Source organism: Euprymna scolopes, chromosome 5, assembly GCF_053919585.1.
Source record: "Euprymna scolopes isolate OS-2025 chromosome 5, ASM5391958v1, whole genome shotgun sequence".
NCBI classification, from domain to species: Eukaryota; Metazoa; Mollusca; class Cephalopoda; order Sepiida; family Sepiolidae; genus Euprymna; species Euprymna scolopes.
In genome coordinates, this window is record NC_136486.1 from 13,404,492 (window position 1) to 13,432,044 (window position 27,553).

A 27,553-nucleotide genomic window follows, 5' to 3' on the forward strand; every position below is an offset into this window, starting at 1 on the left:
CCCCACACTGTAGAGATCCCTAGATGTAAAAGATCTTTCTACTCCAGTAGTTTCTTCCCCAGAACTGCTAGACTTTGGAATTCCATTCCAGATCACTGCTTCCCCAACTGTACTGACATGCATAAGTTCAAGTGCAACGTGAACCAACATCTCGCTGCCCTAATCCCTACATAGTACCCCAGTAGGTTTCCCCTGATAGTAGCCCCCTACACCAAAGTGGCAATGTGCCTTGTTTGGGGTGAAAATGTAATTAAAAAAAAATAAAAAAATATACATATGTATATACATATGTATATATATGTATATACATATGTATATATATATATATATATATGTATATACATATGTATATATATATATGTATATACATATGTATATATATATATATGTATATACATACATATATATATATGTATATACATATATATATATGTATATACATATATATATATATGCATATACATATATATATATGTATAACAGTAGTCTAAAGAGCAGAGAGTATTTTGATATGATAGTAATATCCTACAGCTACTTTGATATTCAGTAATGTGATTGATAATTTAAAATTCAAATTCAAATTAAAAATCTGTTTCATAAGAAGGAACAACAACAAAGTCAATAATTTGTACAATCGTTTCGGAAACAATGTTTTTATTGATGTAGACATGAAGCCACAGACAATAATTTTGACATATAGTTTTTTTTAAACAAAGTCTCCTCATCAGCAAAAGTGGGTGTTTTTTTTTTATATGTAAAAGATACCATCAATAAACCTAGCAATTTTTTAAGTAAGGCAGATGTATCTTTTAATTGTTCGCCTTTTTAAAACCGTTATTATCGTCAAAGCATTCATTTGGATGTTGATTGTAGCTTATAAATGTACGAAATGTTGAATATATATCAGGTTTTATGACTCCGTTTTCTAGGTATCTAGCTGTAGGAATTGGATTGCGTATTATTCATGACAATTCTTTCTGGTATTCCCAAGATTTGCTGCTGCATTCAATATTTAAATTTTTACACATCATCCAGTGGAGATATTTACACACTCAATAGTGTCTGGTCATATAATAGCAATTCCTCAGCAGAACCTTATTTTTTGATGTCAGGTGGTTCACACTTTCTACTGCTGTGTCACAGAACCTGCACTTGCTGTCATTGCTTAGACCACTCATTTTATTGAAAGCATTGGTCATTAAGCCTTGATCTTGGGCAGGCATTATAATTCTCTCCTGATCATAGTAGAGCAATCATCTTTTCAGCCTGTTTATGGAACCTTCTTTATCTATATAGTTCTGGGTGAATTCATCCAGAAATTTCTTGGCATGCTGTTGGTTGGATCATTCTTCCAGATTTTTGCAATAGAAGTTTGGAATGGTGTCGCATAGTTTGAAATTTACACAAAAACAGCCACATTTATCATTTTTTCCAGTGTGTATGGCTGTGTCTAATTAAACTCGATTGCTGCGAAAAAGTCAAATCACAAACTTTACAAGAATATGGTTTTTCTCCAGTGTGAGTTCTCATATGTAAAACTAAACTTAATTTCAAGGAAAACGATGAGTTACAGATTTTACAAGAATATGGCTTTTCCCCAGTATGAGTTCGAGTATGCAAGCGTAAACTTGACTTTACAGAAAAAGATGAGCCACAAATTGTACACGAATACGGCTTTTCACGTGTATGCGTGCGTACGTGTATGACAAGATTGGCTTTTTGTGTGAACGAAGATCGGCAAAGTTTGCAAGAATATGGTTTCTCTCCAGTGTGCGTTCGAAGATGCGAAACTAAATATGATTTGCGTGAAAACGAAGATCCGCAAATGTTACACGAATGTGGCTTTTCACCTGTATGCGTGCGGATATGCACGACTAAATTTGATTGCAGCGTAAATGACGAACCACAAACCTCGCAACAATATGACTTTCCTTCATTGTGTGTTCGCATATGTTCGACTAAACTCGATTCCTCAGTCGTACCGAATTCGCAAGCATTACAAGAATATGGATTCTCATCAGTCTGTGTTCTTATATTTGTTTTCTCATTAAAAGAAGAATCAGATGGTTTTACTCCAGTGTGTGTATATGCCTGGGAAAATGAAGTTGATTTGAGTAAAAAAGAAGCAGCGTCTTCTGTATGCAAATGTGTATTTTTTCCACTGCGGGTTTGTGCAGATAGACTTGATTCATTTAAACCTGAAAAGCCACACATGTCACTAATAGACGAATCCACTCTTTTTTTTTTAATTTTATTATTTTCCTCTAGCTGGTGATGGGGCATCCTACCAGATGGCAGATATACATCCACTACTTCAGAAATTACAATCAAGAGATATTTTTTATGATTCTAGCAATTGTTTGTATTTCTCATGCACTTGGATTATTGATTATATTTTCCAGGTAGTTTTTTTATACTCTTTTTTCACACCTGTATGTTTTTCATGTGTTTTTCAATGTGTTTTCTCATGTTTTTTTTATGTATTTTTCAAGTTTTTCATGTTTCTTTTCTATGTGTTTTTTCATATTTTTTCAAAGTTAATTTATATGTAAAGAAAATATTTCATTGTTTTGTTGCATTGTAGCTGAAATGAGTTTTATAATAACTGAACTATAAATGATTCAGTTAAAAGTTCATAAAAATATTCAATGAAAATAAAGCTGTACATATAATGTATTCAAAAACGTTTTTTCTCGTTTGCTACTCAACAGAAATTTAGATCTTTTGTCGATCATAAATCATAAAGAAATTGATGATCCATCCCAATTCCTCAACTCTTTTCAAGTAGGTGAATCTGTAATGATAAAAAGATAAGAAAAAAGAATTCAAATTAAAATTATATTAACAAGATTCAATTTATTATTGTAACATAGTCATTATATGTCAACTCTCGGGACCCACAAATTGCATTTAGGCAGTTGCAAAGAAACAAAGATAATGAAAGAATTTGACTCCCTTTTTTTTTCAATTGAAACAAAACATTTATTTACAGGTACTTTCAGATTAACACCTTGTGTCTGGTTTCAAAGTTTCTTTTTGTAAAATGTGCTCAAGAAACTCTACCGTGTTGAACATATAAAACACTATTCTTGTCTGGCCATGCTTATGGCGTGTCTTTTCCTGTTGCTTGTGGACCATGTGTCTTGAACATGTCTCAAATACTATTCAAATACCACTCCTTTCTCTCTGAACACGTTTCCTTTTCATCTCCGCTGGGACATCGCACAGCCAACCTGGTTATTAAATTATATTATTATACTATTAAAATATATTATTATACTATTAAAATATATTATTATACAATTAAATTATATTATTATACTATTAAAATATGTTATTATACAATTAAAATATGTTATTATACAATTAAATTATATTATTATACTATTAAAATATATTATTATACAATTAAATTATATTATTATACTATTAAAATATGTTATTATACAATTAAAATATGTTATTATACAATTAAATTATATTATTATACTATTAAAATATATTATTATACAATTAAAATATATTATTATACAATTAAATTATATTATTATACTATTAAAATATATTATTATACTATTAAAATATATTATTATACAATTAAATTATATTATTATACTATTAAAATATGTTATTATACAATTAAAATATGTTATTATACAATTAAATTATATTATTATACTATTAAAATATATTATTATACAATTAAAATATATTATTATACAATTAAATTATATTATTATACTATTAAAATATATTATTATACGATTAAATTATATTATTATACTATTAAAATATGTTATTATACTATTAAAATATGTTATTATACTATTAAAATATGTTATTATACTATTAAAATATATTATTATACAATTATATTATTATACTATCATAATATATTATTATACAATTAAATTATATTTCTACTGGAAAAACTATCTGACCATGTAGCAATAACCTCAACTAACTTGACCTGTGGAAATTCCACAAGGGACTCATTCATATGTAATATATTGATGTTGGCATTCTGTAGATGTTCAGCGTAAATGGACACGCTCTGATATTAATGTAGCTCTTTTGTTAAAACTGCAAAAGTATTTATCTATGCTAGCAGGGATGCCTGCCATAGCTCTGTTGTAATGTACGCTTAAATATGATATTTTAATTCTTCCAGATTTCATACATGTTTTTATAAAGTAAACACAAGCATCAAATCAAATAATATGATTCCAAACAAAAAAGGTGTTACAGCCTGGGTCCACCGAGCACACATCAGAAGGTTGATTTCATGTTCAGAACAACTAACCTTTACAGATATCCAACTTCCGTTATGCGATGAGTCTGATCAACAGCCATCAAGCCGATTGAGACATGTTATGAAATACAAGATCTCCACCGAACCTATAACAACAACATAAACAAAGTACAACTTACATCAGCAGGTGTGAAGACGCCCAAACAGCAGAAGCAATCAGTGATAACAACAATGACAGCACATAAGTAAAGATGGCATCGACTTGTGTTTCACTTTAACATTCAATCGACTGCTAACGACGCATTAAGTTGTCAGAAATATGATATACAGTTCAATATAGCAGAGAATTATTGGGAAAAGTACATTGCAAAAGAAAATAGCTACACTAAGAGAGACAAGGTCAGAAAAAGTTTGACAGATAAGATACAGATATATGTGGTAAAATATCTACGAAAGGACTACAAGTGACACACTTAATCTAAATTCTCTCAAAGACACACTAGGTTAAAATACAAACAAAACATGCATCGAGTCAGGAAAACCAACGTTCTCTACAACAAGGTTAAAGGTACCCTTAAGATACACCCAGCAGCAAAAGTTCCTTATTGTTTACACCTGACAATATGCCCACAACTACATCTGCACCTGCAATATATAAACACTGACATCAGTTCAGGCAGCAGTTGGTGCTGGGCGTTACCCAAATATCTCGTGTAGATTACACTGGTTTACAAAAATAAATTTTTTGTCTGAAGCAAAAATGGGGATAATTGTTTTTTGTTAATTTGGGCTGAATTCAAATTTATAAATAGTTTTGCTCTACCACCTCTAGTTCTGATTTTAGTCTAAACAGATAATATATGTGAATGTTTCAAGAGTTGCAGCAGCTTATAACAGATAAATCAGGATAGATAAAGAACACTGGTTGAATCATCTAGCAGATGTCTCCCATCATGTCGGGATTCCATTTGCCTTGATAGTTGCTCTCCATCTTTGTAATGCCTTGATGGAATCTTTCTCCATGCTCATCACTCACTGCTCCAAGGTTTGGCGGAAAGAAGTTGAGGTGGGAATGGAGAAAATTAATCTTGAATGACATTCGCCACCCCATATCCTCATAAGACTTTAGCAACTTCTCAATACAGGCTTGGTAATTTGGTACGTGTGTGTTACCAAGAAAGCCAGTACAGACTGACTTGAAAGCTTCCCAGCTCTCAGTACCTTTAAGTTAAGAAACTCCTCAAAATCAGTATCCTTCAGCACTTCTCGCATCCGAAGTCTGACAAAGATGCTCTCTTTGAGCTTAGTAGCACTAAGACCTGAGAACACAGTGTTGGAAGGCAGTGCCATTTTTGTCCAACATCTTCACAAACTTTTTCATCAAACCAAGCTTGATGTAAAGAGGAGGAAGAAGCACCTCATTCATGTCAACCCGAGGATTCTCCTTGAGGCTGTGTTCGCCAGGAACAAAAGTGCTTCTAGACCCCCAGTCTTTCTGCTTGTAAGGCTAGGATACAGCTCGACTATCCCAGAGACAGAGAAAACAACAGTATTTTGTGAAACCTGCTTGCATACCCATAAGAAGACCAATGACCTTGAGGTCACCATACACTCCATTGGTGCTCGCTGTAATTAATAGTTTCTAAAAGAAGTGCCATATTTTCATAGGACTTCTTTAGATGGACAGAGTGTGCAATGGGAATGCTGGGATATTTATTCCCATTATTCAGAAGAACACCCTTAGGACTTTGCTTGGAAGAGTTTATGAAAAGACGCTAGTCTGAAGGATTATGTGGCAAACCAAGGGACGTAAACAAGCCGGGTGTGTTTGCGCCATAGCACAACCTGTTTTCCATGTCGAAAAAGGAAAGCAAGAAATTGGTGATCCTTACATCTTCCTGGACTAGGTCCCATTGTTTAAAGCAAGAAGGCAAGAGCTCTGACTGTTGTTTTGACTGAGACAAATCACGAGCAAGATCATTCAGGGCTTCTTGCGTGATCCATAGTGGCTTGTTGCCACTTGTTCCTGAATATGTAGACTCAATATCTTCCAAAGATATTGACTCCGCAGAATCCTCCCTTGAAGGCATTTCTTCATCTGATGAGGAAAGAAGATCCTTATTTATTGAAAGTGTGCGTACAGGAGGATCATCTATTTCAAGAATGAGTCTTATAGCAAATTATTAAAAGGATTTTTCATGCATCAATAAATATTTCATTTAATATTCTGTCTGCCTTTCTTGTGACCAAACGTTATTTTTGCTATTGTGACAGTCGTTATTGGGTATTGAGACACAATTATCAAGTACGATTATTGCCAGATAGTTAACACATTACACTGGTTTCATTCGTGTTTACAATAACTGGTATCAAATGTCATAACACTGATATTAGAAGCATCTGGCACAATATAACAGTAGTGTTGTCTGCTTCGGATATTTTCGGGACTCAGGATTCTCCGTCAATACTCAGAACTGACTTCATAAGTAATGAAATTGCCCCCCCCCCTTTAAATTCCAAAATTTACACATTTTTTATTTTTTATTTTTTCACGTGAATCTCATCAAGGGGTAAGGGTTAATTTTTACTTTCTTTCCAACTCGATGACGACTTTTACAGGTTTGCATTAACTTGGATAGTCATACATTTTGTCTGACACTGAAATAGCTGTAATACATTATTTTGCGTAAAATTTTGTAAACGGTCCATTTTCTTGGAATTCTAAACGTAGATTCCATGAACAAAGCTTCTTTCTTAGAACTGCACGCCTGTGGAATTGTCTTCCGTTTTCCTGCTTTCCGGCTGACTACAATATGGACCATATTGTACCATATTGGTTGTCTTCAAGTCTAACGTAAATAAGTTCTTGATGAGCCGTTCCATATAAGTTATCAAATTTACCAAATTTTCATTACTAACGATTACTATATTGCCCAATTTCTACTGTACACGCTTTAACCCTTATCCTTGAGTGGCCTCTTGGCCTTGATAATGTGGTGATGCCTATGTAAAAAAAAAAAAAAAATTCTTTCAAGCGAGACGTCAGACGATGCAGATTAAATAGATAAAATAGATGAGAGAGAGAGAAAGGTGAAAGGGGGTTCAAGAAAGTTCCGTTCCTAACCCCTTTTTTTTAAAAACGGGATTTAACACCGGTCACGTAAGTGAGTCGTCGCATAATTTTTCTCTGTGATGATCACTAAGTACGTGTTCAATTCAGTAGAACATTATAATTGAACACTGATCCCCGACGATAAAAAGTCATAATTTTTTTATGTTTTTATTTTTAATCTGAGTGTTAGTTTTGTAAACGATGAGATTAACGTAAAAAAAAAAAAAAAAAGAAAAGAAAGTGTAAATTGTGCAATTTAGAGACATGGGGGTCAATTTCCTAAACGTCTGCCATGAAATCCTCTCGATGCCCATTATTTACAATTAACCTTATACTTAAATCAAGTTATTTTCCTCCAAATCATAATGCTTAATTTTAATAACATTTTTTGGCGCTTCTACAGAATTGGGATGAGATTTTGTAGTTGACAAATGGAGTTTTCAGATAAAAAACAATGGTTTCAACTGATTTTTTTTTTCAATTCTAATAAGTTACAATGGTAGCTTCCAAATTATGCAGTCGAAATTACCTGAATATTAATGAATTATTAAACAAAACAACTTTAATCGTGTTAGCAGGTGATAAATTGCCGCAATCTTGTTTAAATCAAAACGGAAAAGTACCTCCCTTTTGAACTCTCCTGTGTCTTACGATCATTTTCATAAAATTCTATTTTTATTTTCTTTAATAATTTTCTACCTTATATTAAAAAAATACGAAAATCGATAATTATCTTAGAAATACGAAGAATACATAGATACCATTGTTTTCATGTGGAATTCAGTATTACGATTTCCGAAATCTCGTCCCAATAGTGCAGAAGCACCATTTTTTTTTTTAAATTCGTTTTATAGGCAAGCAGGTGCTTATGCACTTATTGTACCGCAACCGCACTGCTTTTTTTTAAGAGTATTTTCTGCAGCCAAAAATAAGGAAAAGTTGAAAAAATAATCTTACCTTTCTTCCGAAGAGATTCGAAAATAAAGCAAAATATATTTCTTTTTCTGTTAATACAGTTATGATTGTTGCGATTATTTTAGTCATTTGGCACTAATTCATGTGTGTTAAATTCATGAAAAATAAAATCCAGATTGAAAAGAATTAACAAAAAAAAAAAAAAAAAAGAACCCGGTTTACATGTAAAATTATTTACAATAAAATTTGGATTTGTATGGGTTGAAAAACGAACAGATAGAATGAAACGGTGTAAATACTTATTATGTTCCTTGTGGTAAAAGGTCCGTTGTGCGTTGTATTTGCTGCTAACAAGTTTACAGGATGTTTGTCCATGTTTAAGCATGGACTAATTAAAGTTGAATATGAGATAAATGCATGCATGTTAAGCAAAATATCGTGTCTAGTTTTGAAACTGAACATTTTGTATAGCTAGCTTAGCAAAGTGGGAGAAAGTTCTCAAATGCGAAGTCTATTTACTTGCCCCCCCCTACGAGAGTACAGTTGCAGACTCACTATTTTTCGAAGCTTATAACTACTTGAAAAATGTAATTTAAACCCTAGTTTGTTTGTTTGTTTTTTCAATAAATGGAGCAAAGACAAAATGTTAAAATAATAAAAGTTTAATAGAAAAATATGCAATATTTTTTTAATCGGTTTTCTTTAGAAGATTTAAAGAAAATGAACGAATTTTAACTTACTCCAAATATAATAAATATATATAAATTCCAAAAAAATCACTTACCTATAAAAAATACTAATTAATAGGTACTTCCATTCTTCATTTATAAGAAATTGCCCATATTTATATCTCATATTCCATGTACTTTTTAAATAAAAGAATTTTTTAAGCAAAAATTCAAAAAGACCGCGATTTTAAATTCTAATCTCAGATGTTCACAGAGTGAATTTGTCTCCCTTTCTTCCAGTTGACAAATACGGAGGCCTAGTTCATTATTTCTGACATGTGCCTTATCGCCCCTTTGTATTTCTGATATGTTTGCTGTCAACAACAAAGGTAGTCAATATGGGTCACCATACTTGTAAAAGGATCACATTTCACTCATAAGTAAGTTTACTTTTATAAACAAACCCCCCGACAAATTTTCATTTTTTTTTATTCTTTTAAAGAAATACATGAATTTTTTATTTAATATATTTTATTTCTTTTTTATGCAATGATTTTTTTAATATCTAAAAACGAAAAACATTGAATGAAATAGAAAAAATTATTGTAAGTGTCCAAAATTTACTGGACAATATTTTCAAATTATGAGGTTCCACTTGAAAAAAATCAACGTGTTTTTTTTTTAAACGTTTTAAACTTTTGATTTTAAAGGTAAATTTGCATAAAACTATTCTTTTTTTTTTTAATTAGATTATTTTATTTATTGATCTTTTATCTTCAATTTGTGATATATAAACCTTAGGTGAGAAAATTAATTATTTTCATTTTAATAGACATTTCAAAAGGGGGGGACGCTTGTCTAGAATATTATATTCGGTTTATTGGAAGGAACATAAAATTTTACATTAAACCTGCAAATATCGTAAAAATTGAACCAATAGAAAAATTTTGAAAAATTTTTAAATTAAAAAAATTGAAAAAATTCAACTCGTGAAATTCAATTCATTTCATTACGTAGAAAAAATGGCTGCATGAGCGCGTGCATGCACTTTGTAAACACTTTTTTTTTTAAAACTTTAATAGTTTACTTTGGAAGTATATTCCATAAAGAAATTAAACAACCCACTTTAAAAAGAGAAATTACGAATTTTTTATATTTTATTTGCAGTTTTGTGTTAAGGTGTCAAAAATTGCTAAAAAATTCTGGCACACCTACAGCTACACATAATGTTGGTTTTTAATGTCGACAAATTCCAGCTCCCCAAAAGAAGGTACCAAATCGTAACAAACAATTAAATTTGCATTAGTTTAGAAAGATTTCTTCTTTACTGTCCAAAGGAAGAAAAACACTGCTGTATCAGAACAGACACTACACTTCGTTCCTATTCCAAGGGATTTAAAAAAATAAATAAATAAAAAAGGGGATCTCGAAAAAGATTCGGAGAATTGGACTCCAGTATTATGGACTAGTTACTCTTGAGGCACCCCAAAATCAGTAAATTCCAAAAGGACACATTTTGGATTGTCACATTTTTTTTCCTATTTGAGATTGAATTATAAATAAAGAGCATGTGTACCAATATCTTTGCACATGCATACTTTTATGTAGACTTTGTTGAACATGTTCTGATAAGCTCATAGCAGACACCATATGTGCACTTACCAACTCACAATTCGATATGTAGACATTTTCTCTCTACGCACACACACACATACAAGCTATTTATAATTGTTTATGTAAAGTTTGCTTTTTAATGTAGGGAAAATCTAGCTCCCCCAATAATGGGTGTTTTAAATTGTGACACTAATAAAAATTGCCACAGTCTATAAGGTGTTATGTAATGGGGTTTTAGTAATGGGGTGTTACCAGTTTTGTAAATGGGGGTCAACATCACCAGTCATAAGAGTATTATCAGGTTGCTTGCACGGCAACTGACAAGGCTAATCTGCTTGCCAGTCGGTTTGCCTCAAACTCCACACTGAACTCGGTACACCACTCACTCCCTGATTTTCCTCTGCGAACAGACGCCACACTTGACGATTTGAAAATCACCCCTTCTCAGGTACATGCTATTATAAAAAACCTAGACACCTCAAAAGCATGTGGACCAGATCTCATCCCGGCTGTGCTATTAAAAAAATGCTCTGCCGAGGTTGCTCCAGTTCTGTCCAAACTTTACAATAAATGCCTTAACGAATCCTGTTTTCCCGACTGCTGGAAAACCGCCTCTGTGGTACCAGTCTTCAAGAATTCTGGTGAAAGAACTGACCCACTAAATTATCGCCCCATTAGCCTCCTCCCGCTTTTCGCCAAAATATTTGAGTCCTTAGTTAATCAAGTCCTAGTCCAGCACCTAACAGCTGCTAAACTCCTGACTGACAAACAATATGGATTCAGGCAAGCCCGTTCAACAGCAGATATCTTAACTGTAGTTTCTGAACGTATATACCGTTCATTAGATAAAACAGGGGAGGGTAGAGCGGTGGCCCTTGATATATCTAAGGCTTTTGACAGGGTATGGCACGATGGTCTTCTAAGGAAAATTAGATCATATGGAATCACTGGAAGAATTCATAACGTAATTAAATCCTTCTTAAGTAATAGAAAAATCAAAGTTGTCCTCAATGGACGTACATCCAAACAATATGACATAAATGCGGGAGTGCCTCAGGGGTCTATCCTTGGACCTCTATTGTTCCTGATATTCATAAACGACCTCCCTGATAATATTGTTTCGGAGATGGGTATATTTGCCGATGACACCACTCTCTATAACAGAAATGAGGGGAAAACAAATGAACACATATCCAAGAAAATGGCAGAAACACTAGAGGATGACCTCCAATCCGTAGTGGAATGGGGACAAAAATGGTTGGTCTCATTCAATGCTGCTAAGACTAAGCTTGTTTCCTTCAATAACTACAAGAAACCTTCTCTACCACCAATAGCAATGGCCAAGAACACATTGCCTGAAAGTACTTCTTTTAAACTCCTCGGCCTAACGTTTACAGGGAATATGAACTGGAATAGATACATTGAGAGCATTGCCAAGGCTGCTGCAAGGAAGGTTGGCTCCCTCTACCGTGCTAGAAAACTACTTACGCCTGCCAGTATCCTATACCTCTATAAGGCAACCATTCGCCCATGTATGGAGTACTGTTGTCACATCTGGGCTGGTGCATCTGCTGCTTGTCTCTCGCTCCTGGACAGGGTTCAAAAAAGAGTCGCCAACCTGATAGGTCCTGAACTGTCATCTAGGCTTCAACCTCTGTCCCATCGACGAGATGTTGCATCCCTCTGCCTGTTCTACAAATACTTTAATGGTGAATGCTCTGACGAACTGCAAACACTTGTACCTCCCCGACGTAACTACCCCCGACAAACCCGACAAGCTACTAAGTCTCATCCCTTTACAGTGGAGATCCCTAGGTGCAAGAAAGCCTTTTACTCCAATAGTTTCTTCCCCAGAACTGCGGGTCTTTGGAACTCCCTTCCGGGATTCTGCTTTCCCAACTGCAATGATATGCAGAAGTTCAAGTGTAATGTTAACAAACATCTTTCTACTCTTCTCCCTTCATAATGACCCCACTAATTAATTCCCTAATAGTAGCCCCCTGCTTCAAAGTGGCACTGTGCCTTGTTTGGGGTGAAAATTGAATAATAAAAAAAAAAAAATAGGTGCCAATGACAACCCGTAACAAAAATGATTCAAGAACAAGATCAATAAAATAGCAATCAACTCCAACTCGCTTGTTCACATGTATGAAAAAATGATCTCTATTTTAGATAGTAATAATGTCGCAGTGTGTTTCAGAATACTGCCATTTGTCCACTCGAATAAAGAAAATACACAATGGCAGCATTTCATGCGAAAAATGTTCACCATGCGATCAGCACGTGCAATTCACATAATATTCTCATGCATCTAAAACCAAGCTTCTATCTTTACATCATCAACGCTCTGATCCCCATCTGGCATCATTTGAAATGGATGGCTCTCTTCTCCGGGAGGCTCCATGTTTTTACAAGCTTCTGGGTTTGACCTTTACTCCTGATCTGAAATGGAACACATATATCAAGTCTGTTGCTAAGGTCACTGGGAAAATGGTGGCATCCTTCTACCACTCCAGAAGATATCTCATTACTGATGCAATTCTCTATCTATATAAAAGCCAAGTATATCCAAGGATGGAGTACTGCTGCCAAATCTGGGCAGGAGCTGCTAAAAGCAGCCTATTCTGACTTGACAGAGTACAAAATAGACTTTGTGGCTTAGTGGAGGATGCCCTTTTCTCTTCCCTGCTACCTCTCTTCCACAGAAGAGACGTTGTGAGCCTGTCTTAGTTTTATCGTTATTTCCATGGGAAGTGCTTGTCTGAACTCAAATCTCTGCCCCCCCCTCGCCAATCTTTCATGAAAAACACCCGTCTAGCTGAAACCACTGTCAATAATTTTCCCCACTCTTTATCTGTGCCTAAATCAAAACAGATTCCATGAACAAAGCTTCTTTCTTAGAACTGCACGCCTGTGAAACTCTTTTCCGTTTGCCTATTTCCCACCTGACTACAACTTGGATATCTTCAAGTCCAACATAAACAAATTCCTGATGAACCACCCCTTTAAGTAAGACACTTTATCAAATCTCCAATACTAACGATTACTACGACACTATCCCATTGATTACTGTACATGCAATAATTTTTATCCCCAAGTGACTTCCGAGCCTTGATAAGTTGTGACCTCCATGTAAAAAAAAAATTCACATAGGTGGATGTTATGTTGATTATTTTATCTGCAAATGAAAAACCATAAAATTTGAGTTTTTCAAATAATTAAAAGCAATAGATTTTTAATTCCAAATCGAATCGAACATAAACACAATCAGTTTACATTTGAAACTATTTTGACTGTATCAGATTTGGTAAAGAATTAATTCTATTCATTTGTTGTTTTACTAAGAACGACACCTGATGTAACATGAATGACATGTGTCTGCGGCCAAAAAGCTTGAACACAGCAAGAAAGCAGGAAGCCTCCTAAATGTGACTTTGATGCTTTCAGACAAGTCAACGACTCAGCAATAGCAGGTTCAAACAGCCCTTTCAGGTCTACTTTTTCCACACTACTTATGTGTACCACAAACTATTTATGTGATGCAATTACTACTGCATGCTTTCTGAGACTACCCTTCTTCAACCAGCAGACCACAACCTCCTGCAGCCTTCCAGCGCCTCCTGCAGCCATTAGCTGTGTTCCAGTGCCTGTAGCTATCAAGTTACCCAGTCCAGTGCCGGTCGACACTAGCCCCCCTCATTCTACAGCCTGTCAACATCCAACTACCCATTCTACGTCCAGTTACCCATACCCGTGCCTACTAACATCCAGCAGCTCTGTCGTCTGGTTACATCCTTTAATGCCTACTGACGTCAAGCAGTCCCATTCCAGAGGTTGATTCTGTCTTACTCAGACTGACCACAATCTCCAGGCCTTTCAAATTTGCTATTTGCATTTATTTCTTTTTGGTAAATAAAATATCATCCGTCGTCTTCTTTTGCTATTGTCATTTTCGTCTTGCCTATGTGTCTAGCTTTTAGTTGTACGATCGATTATTGCACCTCTATACCGCCTCCCGACCAGTTACAATAATTATTTGATATAAAGGTGCAGTATAGACTCTTTTTTGGTCGCCCAGACCATTATAAAGCTAGTAAGGATGTGTTATAGAATGGATCGACAGATGGTGTTCATCAATGTGTAATTAAAGTCATTAATTTTTTAGAAAATTCCCAGAAATATTTAGTGAAGACAGTTCAAAATAAACTTTGTAGCAGGATAAAAGAAAAAAATTTGAAAAAACATTATTCATAATTACTTGGTAAAACAGAAATTCCTGCTAAGGTAATCGTCCACATGCATTAATCCCAATGTACATGAAATCCAAGGTGAAAGCTTTTAACATCTTTTGATGGAGCTCGCAGTAAAGAACTGTGAAACAGTATTTACAGTCGAGATCACAACATCATCAAAAGTTTTGGCCTGTTTACAGCATCCATACATGCAAAGGAAAAAATTAGTCCGTATAGTATTTACATAGGCTTGAAACGCAGAACGCATTGAACACCACGCTGTGAGATATACATGAGTTATTTCCCTTTAACCATGCGTACTCATACTATTCCTCATACCACAATCTTCCACTACACCAGCGACATTAGACGTTGATTGACTATTATATTTCAGAGTTCAATAAATATTTCGTAGTGTTCACACGTGTCCGTTGTTCATCATACTAATCCACTACTAACCTCATATAAAATGGTGTTAGAATAAACTTTTAACATTCACAGAAGTAAACTGGGGGGGGGACAACAACAAAAAATAAGTCATGGAATTTCTACAGCATCCAAAGGAGTTAAGTTTTTTTATCAGACAATTTTGGACAAGAGTGGGACATATGAACAAATCAATTTCAGTTGTTCTTGGTAGCTACAAAGTCAGATAAAAAATCGGAGAAGGTAAAAACATCAATTTTATTTGTATAGGAAACGAAGGAAGGAAAATCTGCTGTACATTCAATTTCAAGGATGAAGAGCAAAAATTTTATTTGGACAAAGTAGTCGAAAAATTCGATGCACACTGCCAATCGATAAAAATTCTTTCTCACATATCAATTCCTTGCATGCAAATAAAGCAAACACCAAAGGTTCGACAAATATGTGATGGAACTGCGGCAAAAAACTAACAAATGTGAGTAGACATTCTCATATGTGGCATTAATGATAACATGCTATGAGAAAGGATGCTAAGGGAGCCAACATTGGAGTCGCAAAAGGCAATTCAAGTAGGTCTCAGTGCCAAAGAAACCAAACGGAATTCAAAAATAATGGCTACAGCAGACACAGAAAACATATCCATGATTCACAACACAAAGAAAAATGTCATGAAAACCAAGCGGTTAATGATAACCCAGCAAGAAGAGAAAAAATCCACGAAAAATCACCACTGCATAGACCAATGCACGCATTGCTCTGGCTCTCATCAGAAAAATAACTGTCCTGCATATGACAAGAATTGTACACACTGTGGGGGAAAAAAGACATTTCGTTTGAAACGAAAAAGAAAAAAATTGTACACTGTTGAAAAAAAAAACGATAATCTGGACTATGTGGAGTCACTACAATACAATATGGACGCCATATTGAAAAAGAAAATACATGTGTTACGGGCAGATAAATAGAAAATAAAATTACAAGTAAACAAGACCAGTAAACTTTAAAATTGAGACTGGGGCTGAAATAAATGTATTACCAGTGAAAATATATAACAATATAAAGCCCAAGTCAAAATTAAGGAAGACATCAGAAAGACTAACTGCATATAATAGAACGAAGATTCCAGTAACTGGAAGCTGCATCATACAATTACAAAATAAAAATGTAAAAATAAATTTTCACGTTGTTGTAGAGAATACTAATGCAAATGCAGTTATTGATGGGAAACATCAGAAAAACTAGGATTAATAGAAAGGGTATACGAAATAAACAAAATAGACATAAAAGGCTTGATAGAAAAATACGAAGATTGTTTTGGTGACATAAGAAAATTACCAGTCACTCATCCTATTAGGATGAACCCGGATATAAAACCAGTTGTCAATCCTCCAAGGAATATGCCCTTTGGTATGATACCAAAATTAAAAACGGAATTAGAAAAAAATGACAGAAATGGGAAAAATAAAACCCATTCAGGAACCAACAGATTGGGGAAATTCTCTTGTGATAGTGGAGAAACAGAATGGCAGGCTAAGACTATGTTTAGACCCCAGAGATCTGAACAAAGCTATAAAAGGGGACATTTTAAGTTGACTACTGCCGAGGAAATATTTGTAGAAATGAAAAACTTGAAGTATTTCACAGAACTGGATGCATCAAATGATGCCACATACCTGTTGATGAAGAAGGCTTAAAACTTCTAACATTTAATTTGCCATTTTATCCTTATTCATTTTACCCTACAGGATACAAAGTGCATCGGAAGTTTTTCAAGTACAATTAGCAAAAATAATAGAATATATAAAAGGAAAAAAGAATTCCCAAGATGATATAATAATATGGTCAGAAATCTTAGAAGAACATATAAGAATTGTCAAAAAAGTATTCAGACAGCTATGCAAAGCTGGTTTGAAATTAAATAAATCAAAATGCGAATTTGCAACAAAGGAACTGAGATACTTAGGTCACCTAATCACTCATCAAGGCATAAAACCAGACCATTCTAAAATAATGGCCATTAGACAAATTTCTCTCCGAGGGAATAAAAAAGATATTCAACGACTTTTGGGAATGATGCACTATTTGTGTAAATTCATAAATTATTCATAATTAACTACACCGTTATGAGAACTCCTACACAACAAAACACTCTGGTCGTTTGATAAACCTTAGATAGAGGCAGTGGAGAAAATGTAACAAATAATAACAAGTTCATTAATTCTACAATTTTATGATCCAAGTAGATAAATAAAAATCACCGCTGATGCTAGTAAAAAAATGTTTAAGTGCAGTCTTACAAGAAAAACGTGGAGACCCATGATTATCAGTATCATAAGCATCACGTTCGACGACTCCTACAGAACAGAATTATTGTCCTGTTGAATTGGAAATACTCAGTATAATGTTTGTCTGTAAAAGATTTCACCAATTCGTTTTTTTTTTTTTTTCGTTTTATTCGTTTATGGGAGACATTTTCTCATTGAAAATGATTAGAAGCTGTTGAGACAGATTTTTTTTAAGAATACAGAAATTTTTATTAGCACTGCAGAAGTATAAATTTGAGGTGATATATATTCCGGGTTATGAATCAGAAATTGCAGATGCATTGTCACATGTATATCTAAAGGATACTACACAACTGATAACAGATACATAGATAATTAAAGATATTCATATAATTTTAAAACAATATCCAATGAGTGATCAAAAACTTGATGTATACCAAGAAGAAACTTGAAAATATCCAACACTACAGATACTGATAAAATATGCAAAATCAACTTGACCAGAAAACAAAGATATGCCACCTACAATAGTGTCATACATGCCAGTTCGTGATGAAATATCGGTTGTGAAAAAGACTAGTAATAAAAGGCACACAAATAGTGATCCCAAACTCTTTACAAAAAGAGGCTCTACAAAAGATCCATACTGAACATCTAGGGATAGAAAAGTGCATTACAAAGGTGAAAGAAGTTATATATTGGTCTAAGAAATATGAATAAAATAAAAGATATCGTAAGCACATGCACATATTTTCAAACCATAGAAACCAGCAACCATCAGAATCATTAATACACCACGAAATACGCTGTAACACTATGGACGAAAGTTGCAACAGATATTTTTGTTTTCATAACAAGGTATATCTGGTAATTATAGACTATATAACGAGATATTTTGATATCCATAGACTAGAAAACTGTATGTCACGCACAGTGATAAATAAAATTAAAAAAAACACTTTTGCCAAGTTTGGTATTCCACAAACAGTGATCAGTGACAATGGATTGGAATACGGATCATTGGAATTTAAATAATTTGATAAGGAATGGGAATTCAAGCATATTACAAGTCCGAATTTCCCACAAGGAAATAGACTGGTAGAAAAAACATACAAACAATAAAAAGGGTACTAAAAGTCTTTTGAAAGCAACCAGGATCCATTTTTAGCAATGTTAGCATTAAGAATGACTCCATTAAAAAATAAATCGCCATCATTGGCTCAACAGTTAATGAAAAAAACTCTTAGGACAAATCTTCCTAACATTTTGCACAACAAAATAATGAAAAGGCATGAAACAGACAAAAAATTCCACAAACAAACAAGTCTAAACAAAAACGATGCTATTTAATTGGAATTCATTATTGAGATGAGTTTTATTTATTCATTTTATTTATGGTGGACTGTTATCCTCATATTATGAAACAACTAAGAAAAGCTGAGGATAATAGTCCGCAATAAATAAAATTACTAAAAACGATACTGTTCGTATACGTTTCTATGGAAAATGGAACTAGAAAGGAAAGGTATTAAAAAAAAATTGAAACAAGCTCGTTCGTATTTAATAAGAGCAGGACAATGAAGGTATTTAAGATGCAATAGATGTCATCTACTAAAAACAAAAGAAAATCTGTCACATGTCACATGTCATACACAAGATGATTATGAAAATATGTTTAATGGAGGAAATAGTCAAAGACAAAAGGCCTAAGAAACACACAAATGAAGCATAACAATAATTAATCGGACAAAGGGACGAAGAACAATCAGACTTCCAACTAGATATAGACAATGAGCAAATAGCTAATATAAAATATGCTATTACATGAGTAAAGCAATGTTCTTCTGAGAACAGACGCCTTGAAAACAATTTTGATTAAGTTATCTCCCTTTGACTGTTCAAAAATAGTCGATTGGTCTGTATGATGGCATTTCACTACAGAATTCATCGGATAGGATGGCTCTGATAATAAATGAAAAGATTATAGCTAGATTTTTTTTTTTTTTTTTTTACACAGTGGTAACCACTTATCAAGGCCCGGAAGTCACTCAGGGATAAGGGTTATTGCAAGTACATTACGTTAGTATGGAGATTTGATGAAGTGTTTACTTAAGGGGGCGGTTCATTAGGAATTTGTTAACGTTGGACTTGAACACAGGCGTGCAGTTCTAAGAAAGAAGCTTTGGTTCATGGAATCCACGTTTTGATTTAGGCACAGATAAAGAATGGGGGAAATTTTTCACAGTGGATTCGGCTAGACGGGTGTTTTTCGTAAAAGATTGGCGAGGGGGGGACCAGAGATTGGAGTTCAGACGAGCACCTGCCATGGAAATAACGATAAAACAAGGATAGGCTCGCAACGTCTCTTCTGTGGGAGAGAGGTTGCAGGGTAGAGAAAAGGGCATCCCCCACTAAGCCACGAAGTCTATTTTGTACTCTGTCAAGGCAGGATAGGCTGTTTTTAGCAGCTCCTGCCCAGATATGGCAGCAGTATTCCATCCTTGGATAAACACATGCTTTATTTATGAGATACCATTACAAGAAAATCAGTAATAAGAGCAATAACTCTTCTCAGCTTCAGATTTATAACAACGGAAATTAACAACCACAACAAATGTTTGTTTTTTTTTTTTCTTTTCTGGAGACTACATTTTGGTCTTAAAAAAGGTCAAGGACAATTTTAAAAAGGGTATTTTCTGTGTGTGTTTTTTTAATAGAAGACAATATTTATTTAAATATTATTGTCAAAAATAATGACAAGCACGTTTTGTTTTGCACACATTTTTAATGTAAAAATAAATTTCAAATAAAAAATTAAATCATAAAAAATAAAAATAAATTCCAAAGCGAAAAAACAAAATATGTAGTTTTAATTATGAAAACGTTTTATTTTCAAAACGAAAAATGTTTCAAACTTTTTGTTAATCAAAATATATAAACAAAATAAATTGTTACAAGAACAAATCACTTGGGAAGGGGTGGGTTAGTTGATGGTTGGGCAACGCCACTCCCCAATCATCAAGGTAATCAGTCTTATTACCAAGAAAAATATGGCAAAAATATGGCAAAGGGAGGACAAAGGCAGATGAACACGAACACACACACACACACACACACACACACACACACACACACACACACACACACACACACACACACACACACACACACACAGACACATTCCTTTTATATAATAGTATAGGTAATTATATATGTTGCAAGGGAAAGAGCAAGGTTAACAAGTGAAGCATGCACAGTCCCTCGTGAATGGACAGTGAACAAGGCATAAAAAATTGCCTAAGTTGAGCATTTGCCCCCACCCCCACCCCATTTAGCCCCAAAAGTCGCTAGGGGATGTCAAACTTTGTGAAAATGAACAAACGGTGCAGTTTTTGGCTTTAACAGATGTAAATTTGAGTGCTGCACCATTCAAACAAACAAATGACTAAGTCCATCATTTGCCGCCCCCCCCCTCCATTTAGCCACCCAAATCCCCAAGGCCTTAACATATTGGCAAAACTGCTAAATAGACATACACAGAACATTTTGGACAAATATGCTAAAATAGTCCCAAAAATGGAGTGTTTTTATTAGCCCTTAATGAACCCCTGGGGCACACCCAAAAGTTATCACGAAGTATAGACAAACAAAATTCTAGAAGTGTAAGCCATGTTTAGTTTCAGAACAGTTTCCGATGGTTCGTTGTTCTAAACAAGTTTTGAGAGGTGACTTGTTTGCAGTACACAGAACAGTTTCCGATGGTTCGTTGTTCTAAACAAGTCTTGAGACGTGACTGGTTTGCAGTAGACAGTTCCACAGAGCAAAATATTCTTATCATGTCAAGACGGAAAAAACATGCGAAATTGCTACAGAAAAAGTTTAATATTTATGGAGCAATTTTGGTTTCTGATTGGTTGGTAGCAGAACGTGAATTAATTTGATTCGTCAGTTCCTAGCAGCATCGTTTATAAATAGAATCGTCCGACTGTGTGGGATCATACCCCATTATACAACCTTGTATGATGGGATGTGTCTCCTAGCGGCTTCGGCTGCATGGAGACAGGGTAGTACATGTCAAGGATTCGTCACTTGACACTCAGCCCAACAGGTGAGGGGCCGGGAACCGGCCCAGCACCTGTTGGGCTGAGGTACACCGCTTGGGTAATACCTAGGAGGTCCACCCTCCCAGGCCTTGCCATCAGGCTTTCCGGTGGGACAAGTTTATTGCTTGCTGCCTGAGGCGCCCGACTGGGGAATGCCGACGGGGTTACTCAGGCAATTTTTAAAATTGCAGGAGTGCCCCTCCTTTAGGAGAGCCTGCGGGTATCCCACTTTCCAGGCCTTGTGCCAAATATTGCCGATGTGGGCGGCAATTAAATATATACCCCATTATACGTCCGAAATATTGCATCATCTTTCCTATTTTTTTATAATGGGGAAGTCCCTTGTGTTCGTTCTGCTCAAAAATAAATATATATTTTATATTCAATTATACATAACAAAAGTTAGAAATCATTTGGATCTTAGAATTTTAGCATGTAAAAAGACGCCATTTTTAATTGTGTTCAAATGTAAAAACAGATATATGTGTACAGAGAAGAGAAATAATAGAAATGGAAGGTATTTTAACCTTAAAAAGGGGTGAGTATGTGAAAAAGAAGCCATTTCTTAAATGTGATTATGTAGTTTTGTAAAAAAAAGAAAAGAAAAGAACGCATATATATAAATAAATATACATAAAAATAAACATACATGCAATATGTACCCTTTTAAAAAGTTGTTTTTTTTTTCTTTTTTTTGTTAATTAAAACAATGCAAAAACAAAGATAGTAGATTTTTGAAAAATAAGAAAGAAAACTAATGTGCACAAAAAAATAAATAAAAGTCAATTGTAATTTCTGCGAGCCTTAAAATAAGTATGTAAAAAGTATTTTGTCGAAAAGGAAAATTACAAAGAGTTTTTTTTTAAAAAGTGACTATTTTTTTTTTTTAATTAAAAATTTTTTTTTTTTAATTTATTTATTTATTTATTTTTCTTTATTTGATATATAGAAATTTATATACATACAGGGCCTATAGACTAAAAGAAAAAGTACAAGGAGAGTTCTGCTTCACAGTTTGTGGAAAAATAGTTTGATGCAATCTTTTTGTAGTACTTGTAAGCATTATGCCAACAAAAGCATTGGGATGACAAAAAAGTTGAATTGCTCATAGGATGAAGATAACATGACAGAAATGCAATGGAGATCAAATGTGAAGAAAGTACGAGATGTCTTCAATAAGTTTCCAGAATTTTTTTGTATGGGCACTTTTATTGATAGTTCACAAGATGAAACTCTATCAAAAGTAAACCTCCTTTAAAGTAATCTCCTCCGGCTGCAATGCATTTGTTGTACCATTCCAACAACTTCTGGTAGGCCCCCATGGAAATTCTCTTGTGCGAGCATGTCAATAACCCTTATCATAACCTCTTTCATATGCTCAATTGTCTGATAACGACAGCCTCTAAGGTTTTCCTTGAGATTAGAGAATGACTAAAAGTCACATGGAACAAGGTCTGGACTATAAGGAGGGTAAGTGTCTTGATGCCAATCTTGGTCAAATAGTCTGTGACAAATCCTTCGCATCTTCAGCTCCTCGCAAATAATTGTGTTTACAGTTCCCACACTGATAACTGTGATCTTATTGTCTCTATAGACACACGACAGTCCTTATCCATGAAATTCTTTATTTGGCCAATCAACTCTGGTGTTCTGACTTCCTAATTCCTCTCACACCTCTCATCATCCCTTACAAACTCCTTGTCTTCCTTGAATCTCATGCCACTCAAAAACTGATGAAGCATTTCATATTTTTCTGTAGCATTTTTTCCAAGTTTAAAACAGAATTTTATTGTATATCGTTCTTCTAAAGTGTCTTCACGTCCACATTGCATTTTTGAAATTCACCAGCTGTGACAATCAGGCTTTAGTAGGATGTATTCCAATTCCTGAAAAGAAATAGAAGACGACCTGATTTTTTGTGGTCGACAATATAAAAGATTATCAAATCGACTATTGCTATTCAATGGAAAATGCGCCAAAAAGCTTCAACGAAGCAATTAATTCAGAACATTGTGATGAATGGAAAATTGCCATGAAAAAAGAAATAGATGCCTTAACCGAAAATGATTCCTATACGGTAGTGCCTCTCCCAAGAGATAAACATGTTATTTCTACCAGATGGGTCTATACAAAAAAGAGTACAGCATCAGGCGTAGAACAGTACAAAGCAAGATTTGTTGCTAAGGGGTGCTCTCAGATTTACGGTAAAGAATACTTTTCTACGTTTTCGCCGACCACAAACCTAACGACAATCAGAATTTTACTGCAAGTCGCATCACAATATGACCTAAACATCCATCAAATGGACGTAAAAAATGCTTATTTGAATGCCCCAATACACTGTGAAATTTATATTACCCCTCCAGAGGGATTTATAATGAAAAATAAAAATAGCGTGTGGCGACTTAACAAGTCATTATATGGTCTAAAGCAGAATGCTCAGTGTTGGAACACAGTATTCCATGATTATATTATTAAACAACAATTTAAACAATGCGCTGTAGACCCCTGTTTATATACCCAACACAAAGACGATAAACTACTGATTTTGGTTTTGTGGGTCGATGATATTTCAATCGCATCAAATTGTGGCATAATGTTAACTGATGTTAAGAACAAATTAAGTAAAAGATTCAAAATGACCGATCTTGGCAAAATATCCTGGTTTCTGGGGATAGAATTTACTCAAAGCAAAGGACTTGTTACGATGACTCAATCGAGATACATCGACAAAATACTATTAAAATTTGGAATGGGGGAGTGCAAGAAACGCTCTACACTGGTCGAAAATGATATTAATAAAAATATACACGGATAAAGCTACAACGTTTTTTATCAAAACTTGTTGGTGAATTCGACTGAATAATTTTCTTTTCTTCTTTCACTGTCCTGTTAGTATATAGATTTCTATATATTAAAAATACAGACCAGCGAAGTTCCATTTATGAGAAGACTCTTACTTTTTTGCATGAATATCAGCGGAAAACCCTAGGGGTAATGCTCAGAGTATATAGATTTCTATATATCAGAAAAAAATTAGTCCTGGACAAGACGTTAAACTGTATCCATTTTATTTGTATTAACACTTCAACCTACTAATACTTTTGCTTAGAAAAAAAAAAAAAAAAATCTTTGTAATTTTCCTTTTTGACATTTGAACACAATTAAAAATGGCGTCTTTTTAAATGCTAAAATTCTAAGATCCAAATGATTTCTAATTTTGTTATGTCTAAGTGAATATAAAAATATATATTTATTTTTGAGCAGAACAAACACAAGGTACTTCCCCATTATAAAAAATAGGGAGGATGTTGCAATATTTTAGGATTAATGGGGTAGATATTTATTTGCTGCCCACATCAGCAAAATGTGGCACAAGGCCAGAAAGTGGGAACCCCGCAGGCTCCCCTAAAGGAGGGGCACTCCTGCAATTTTAAAAATTGCGTGAGTAACCCCGTCGGCATTCCCCGGTCGGGGCGCCTCAGGCAGCAAGCAATAAACTTGCCCCACCGGAAAGCCCGGTGGCATGGCCTGGGAGGGTGGACCTCCTAGGTATTACCCAGGCGGTGTACCTCAGTCCAACAGGTGCTGGGCCGGTTCCCGGCCCCTCACCTGTTGGGCTGAGTGTCAAGTGACGAATCCTTGACATGTACTACCCTGTCTCCATGCAGCCGAAGCCGCTAGGAGACATCCCATCACTATGGAGAGTAATGGGGTATGATCCCACACAGTCGGACGATTCTATTTATAAACGATGCTGCTAAGAAGAGACGAATCAAATTAATTCACGTTCTGCTACCAACCAATCAGAAACCAGAATTGCTTCATAAATATTAAACCTTTTCTGGAGCAATTTCACATGTTCTTTTCCCGGGTTTCGACACGGTAAGAATATTTTGTTTTGTGGAACTGTCTACTACAAACAAGTCACCTCCCAGGACTTGTGTGTAACAGCGAACCATCTGAAACTGTTCTAAAAGTCAAAATGGCTTACACTTCTACAGTTCATCTGACGAATCTCTCTAGAAGAATATTTGTCTGAAGAAAATTGACAGAAATGACCTATTGTAGAAAGTGCAGCTAACAACTCTCTGGAAAATGTGCTGTTTTTCTGTCTCTGTTAATTTCCTGGAGAAGAAAAAACGGGTTTCCAGTTCATGTCTCATTTTTATTGTAGGACTGCTCAAATACCAATTGCGGATGCATTTACTGCAAGGCACAGTTTATTGTTTGGTTGGATTTGAGACAATTTTATGGTCTCCTGCAGCATAGACTTTATCTCGTTGAACGCTCCTACTGCCTGTTCTGAAAGTGCAATGTCACAGTTCTTTACATTTGTCAACAAGTTTGTCAATGGCACAAGTACTTGTGCACAGTGGGGAAGGAATCTGTGGTAAAAGTTTACTAGTCCTAAGAATTGGCGCAGGTGTCTCATAGTAGCAAGAATAAAAAAACCGTGAATGGACATGACTTTTTCTGTTGATGAGGAAATTCGCATCTCTGAGATATGGTGTCCCACAAATGTGACTTCAGATTGACCAAAAATACATTTTTATGGATCTAGATTGTCCCATCCTCATACACCCGTACCTTGGACTTCACAACTAAGGGGCTACTATTTAGGACCATGTTTACAGGGAACTATGTAAGGAGATGAACAAGATGTCTGTTTACATTACATTTAAACTTCTGCATGTCAGTAAAGTCAGGGAAGCAGGAAGAAGGGAGGGAATTCCAAAGTTTAGCAGTCTGAGTTAAGAAGCTATTAGAGTAGAAGCCTTTCAAGTATCTTAAGACCTCTACAAGGAAAGGGTGGGATTTTGTTACTAAATGATTTTGTCGGAGGTATGTACATCGAGTAGGTACAAGTGCTTAGAGTTCATCAGAACGCATTCTATTAAAATACTTGTTAAACACAGAGATGCAACATTGCAGTGTTATGACAACGGTTGAAGCTTGATTGGATCATTAAAAATTAGTACAAATATGACTTTTTTTACAGCATGCAGTGTTCACGTCAAGCAAGGAGAATAAAGAATAAAATGGCCGCTATGTTTACTTATAGGCTGGCGATCTCATAAGGAAATGAGACTTCAAGGCATCTAATATGCATATGAAAGGCAGATAGTTTGAATAACAAGTCTGTTAATTAGAGAAGCGTATCCTTTTCAGCAGATGTCTATTGACATTTGAGACCGAGAATTGTGAGAAGAAGAATTAGCTGTGTCTTGAAATTTTAGTGTTGAGAATTCTAAAGAGGGAGAAGCATGATATACATAATATGCTTGGTTGATAGTGTGGGACCTTGGAGACCTTTTTATATTCTGTCCGAGAACGAGAGTCTAGTGGGGGGTGCACCAGCCCAGATATGATGACAATGCTCCATGTATGTGCAAGTGGTGGTTTTGTAGTGTGAGTAATTTTAGAGCAGAGTAAAGGGAACCCACCTTCTTTGCAGCAGCCTTTGCAATGTCCTCAAAGTATTTATTCCAGTTCATGATGTCTGTGAATATTAAGCTGAGGTGTCTGAAGGATGATCTCTCAGCTAGGCTGTTATTAATCACAGCTATCGGTGGTCTCGATGACTTTTGTAATTGTTAAAATGTTGTCCAGTCCATACAAATATAAGTTGCTAAAACAAAAGTGACCCAACGTGAAACAATACAAATCTTCTGACAATAAAACGACAAAAACAAACAAAAAAGAACATGAAAACAATCAAACAAAACCAGAAAACGACATATTTAAAAAATCGATCTGTCGACTATATCTTAACAAGCTACCATTTTTTATGATTTATCTCCCTTTTACAAAAATGAAAGGCCACACAAAAGGACATTTTTTTTATAAAAATAATTTTCTTTTAAATAATTTTGGATAATAAAGAAAATTATTTTTTATAAAATATTTCGTTTTATGTGGTCTTCCACTATGGCACGTTTGAAT

At 34.7% G+C, this 27,553-nt stretch overlaps 1 long non-coding RNA gene across 1 annotated transcript; it reads right to left on the reverse strand.

Annotated features, from left to right (window-relative positions):
* Positions 1-622: 622 nt before the first annotated feature.
* LOC145276708 (uncharacterized) lies at positions 623-8,578 on the reverse strand. Its single transcript, XR_013867996.1, has 2 exons — positions 8,322-8,578; positions 623-2,794 (listed from the first exon to the last, which is right to left on the reverse strand). It is a non-coding gene; the product is annotated as an uncharacterized LOC145276708 (long non-coding RNA).
* Between the last annotated feature and the right edge of the window lie 18,975 nt (positions 8,579-27,553).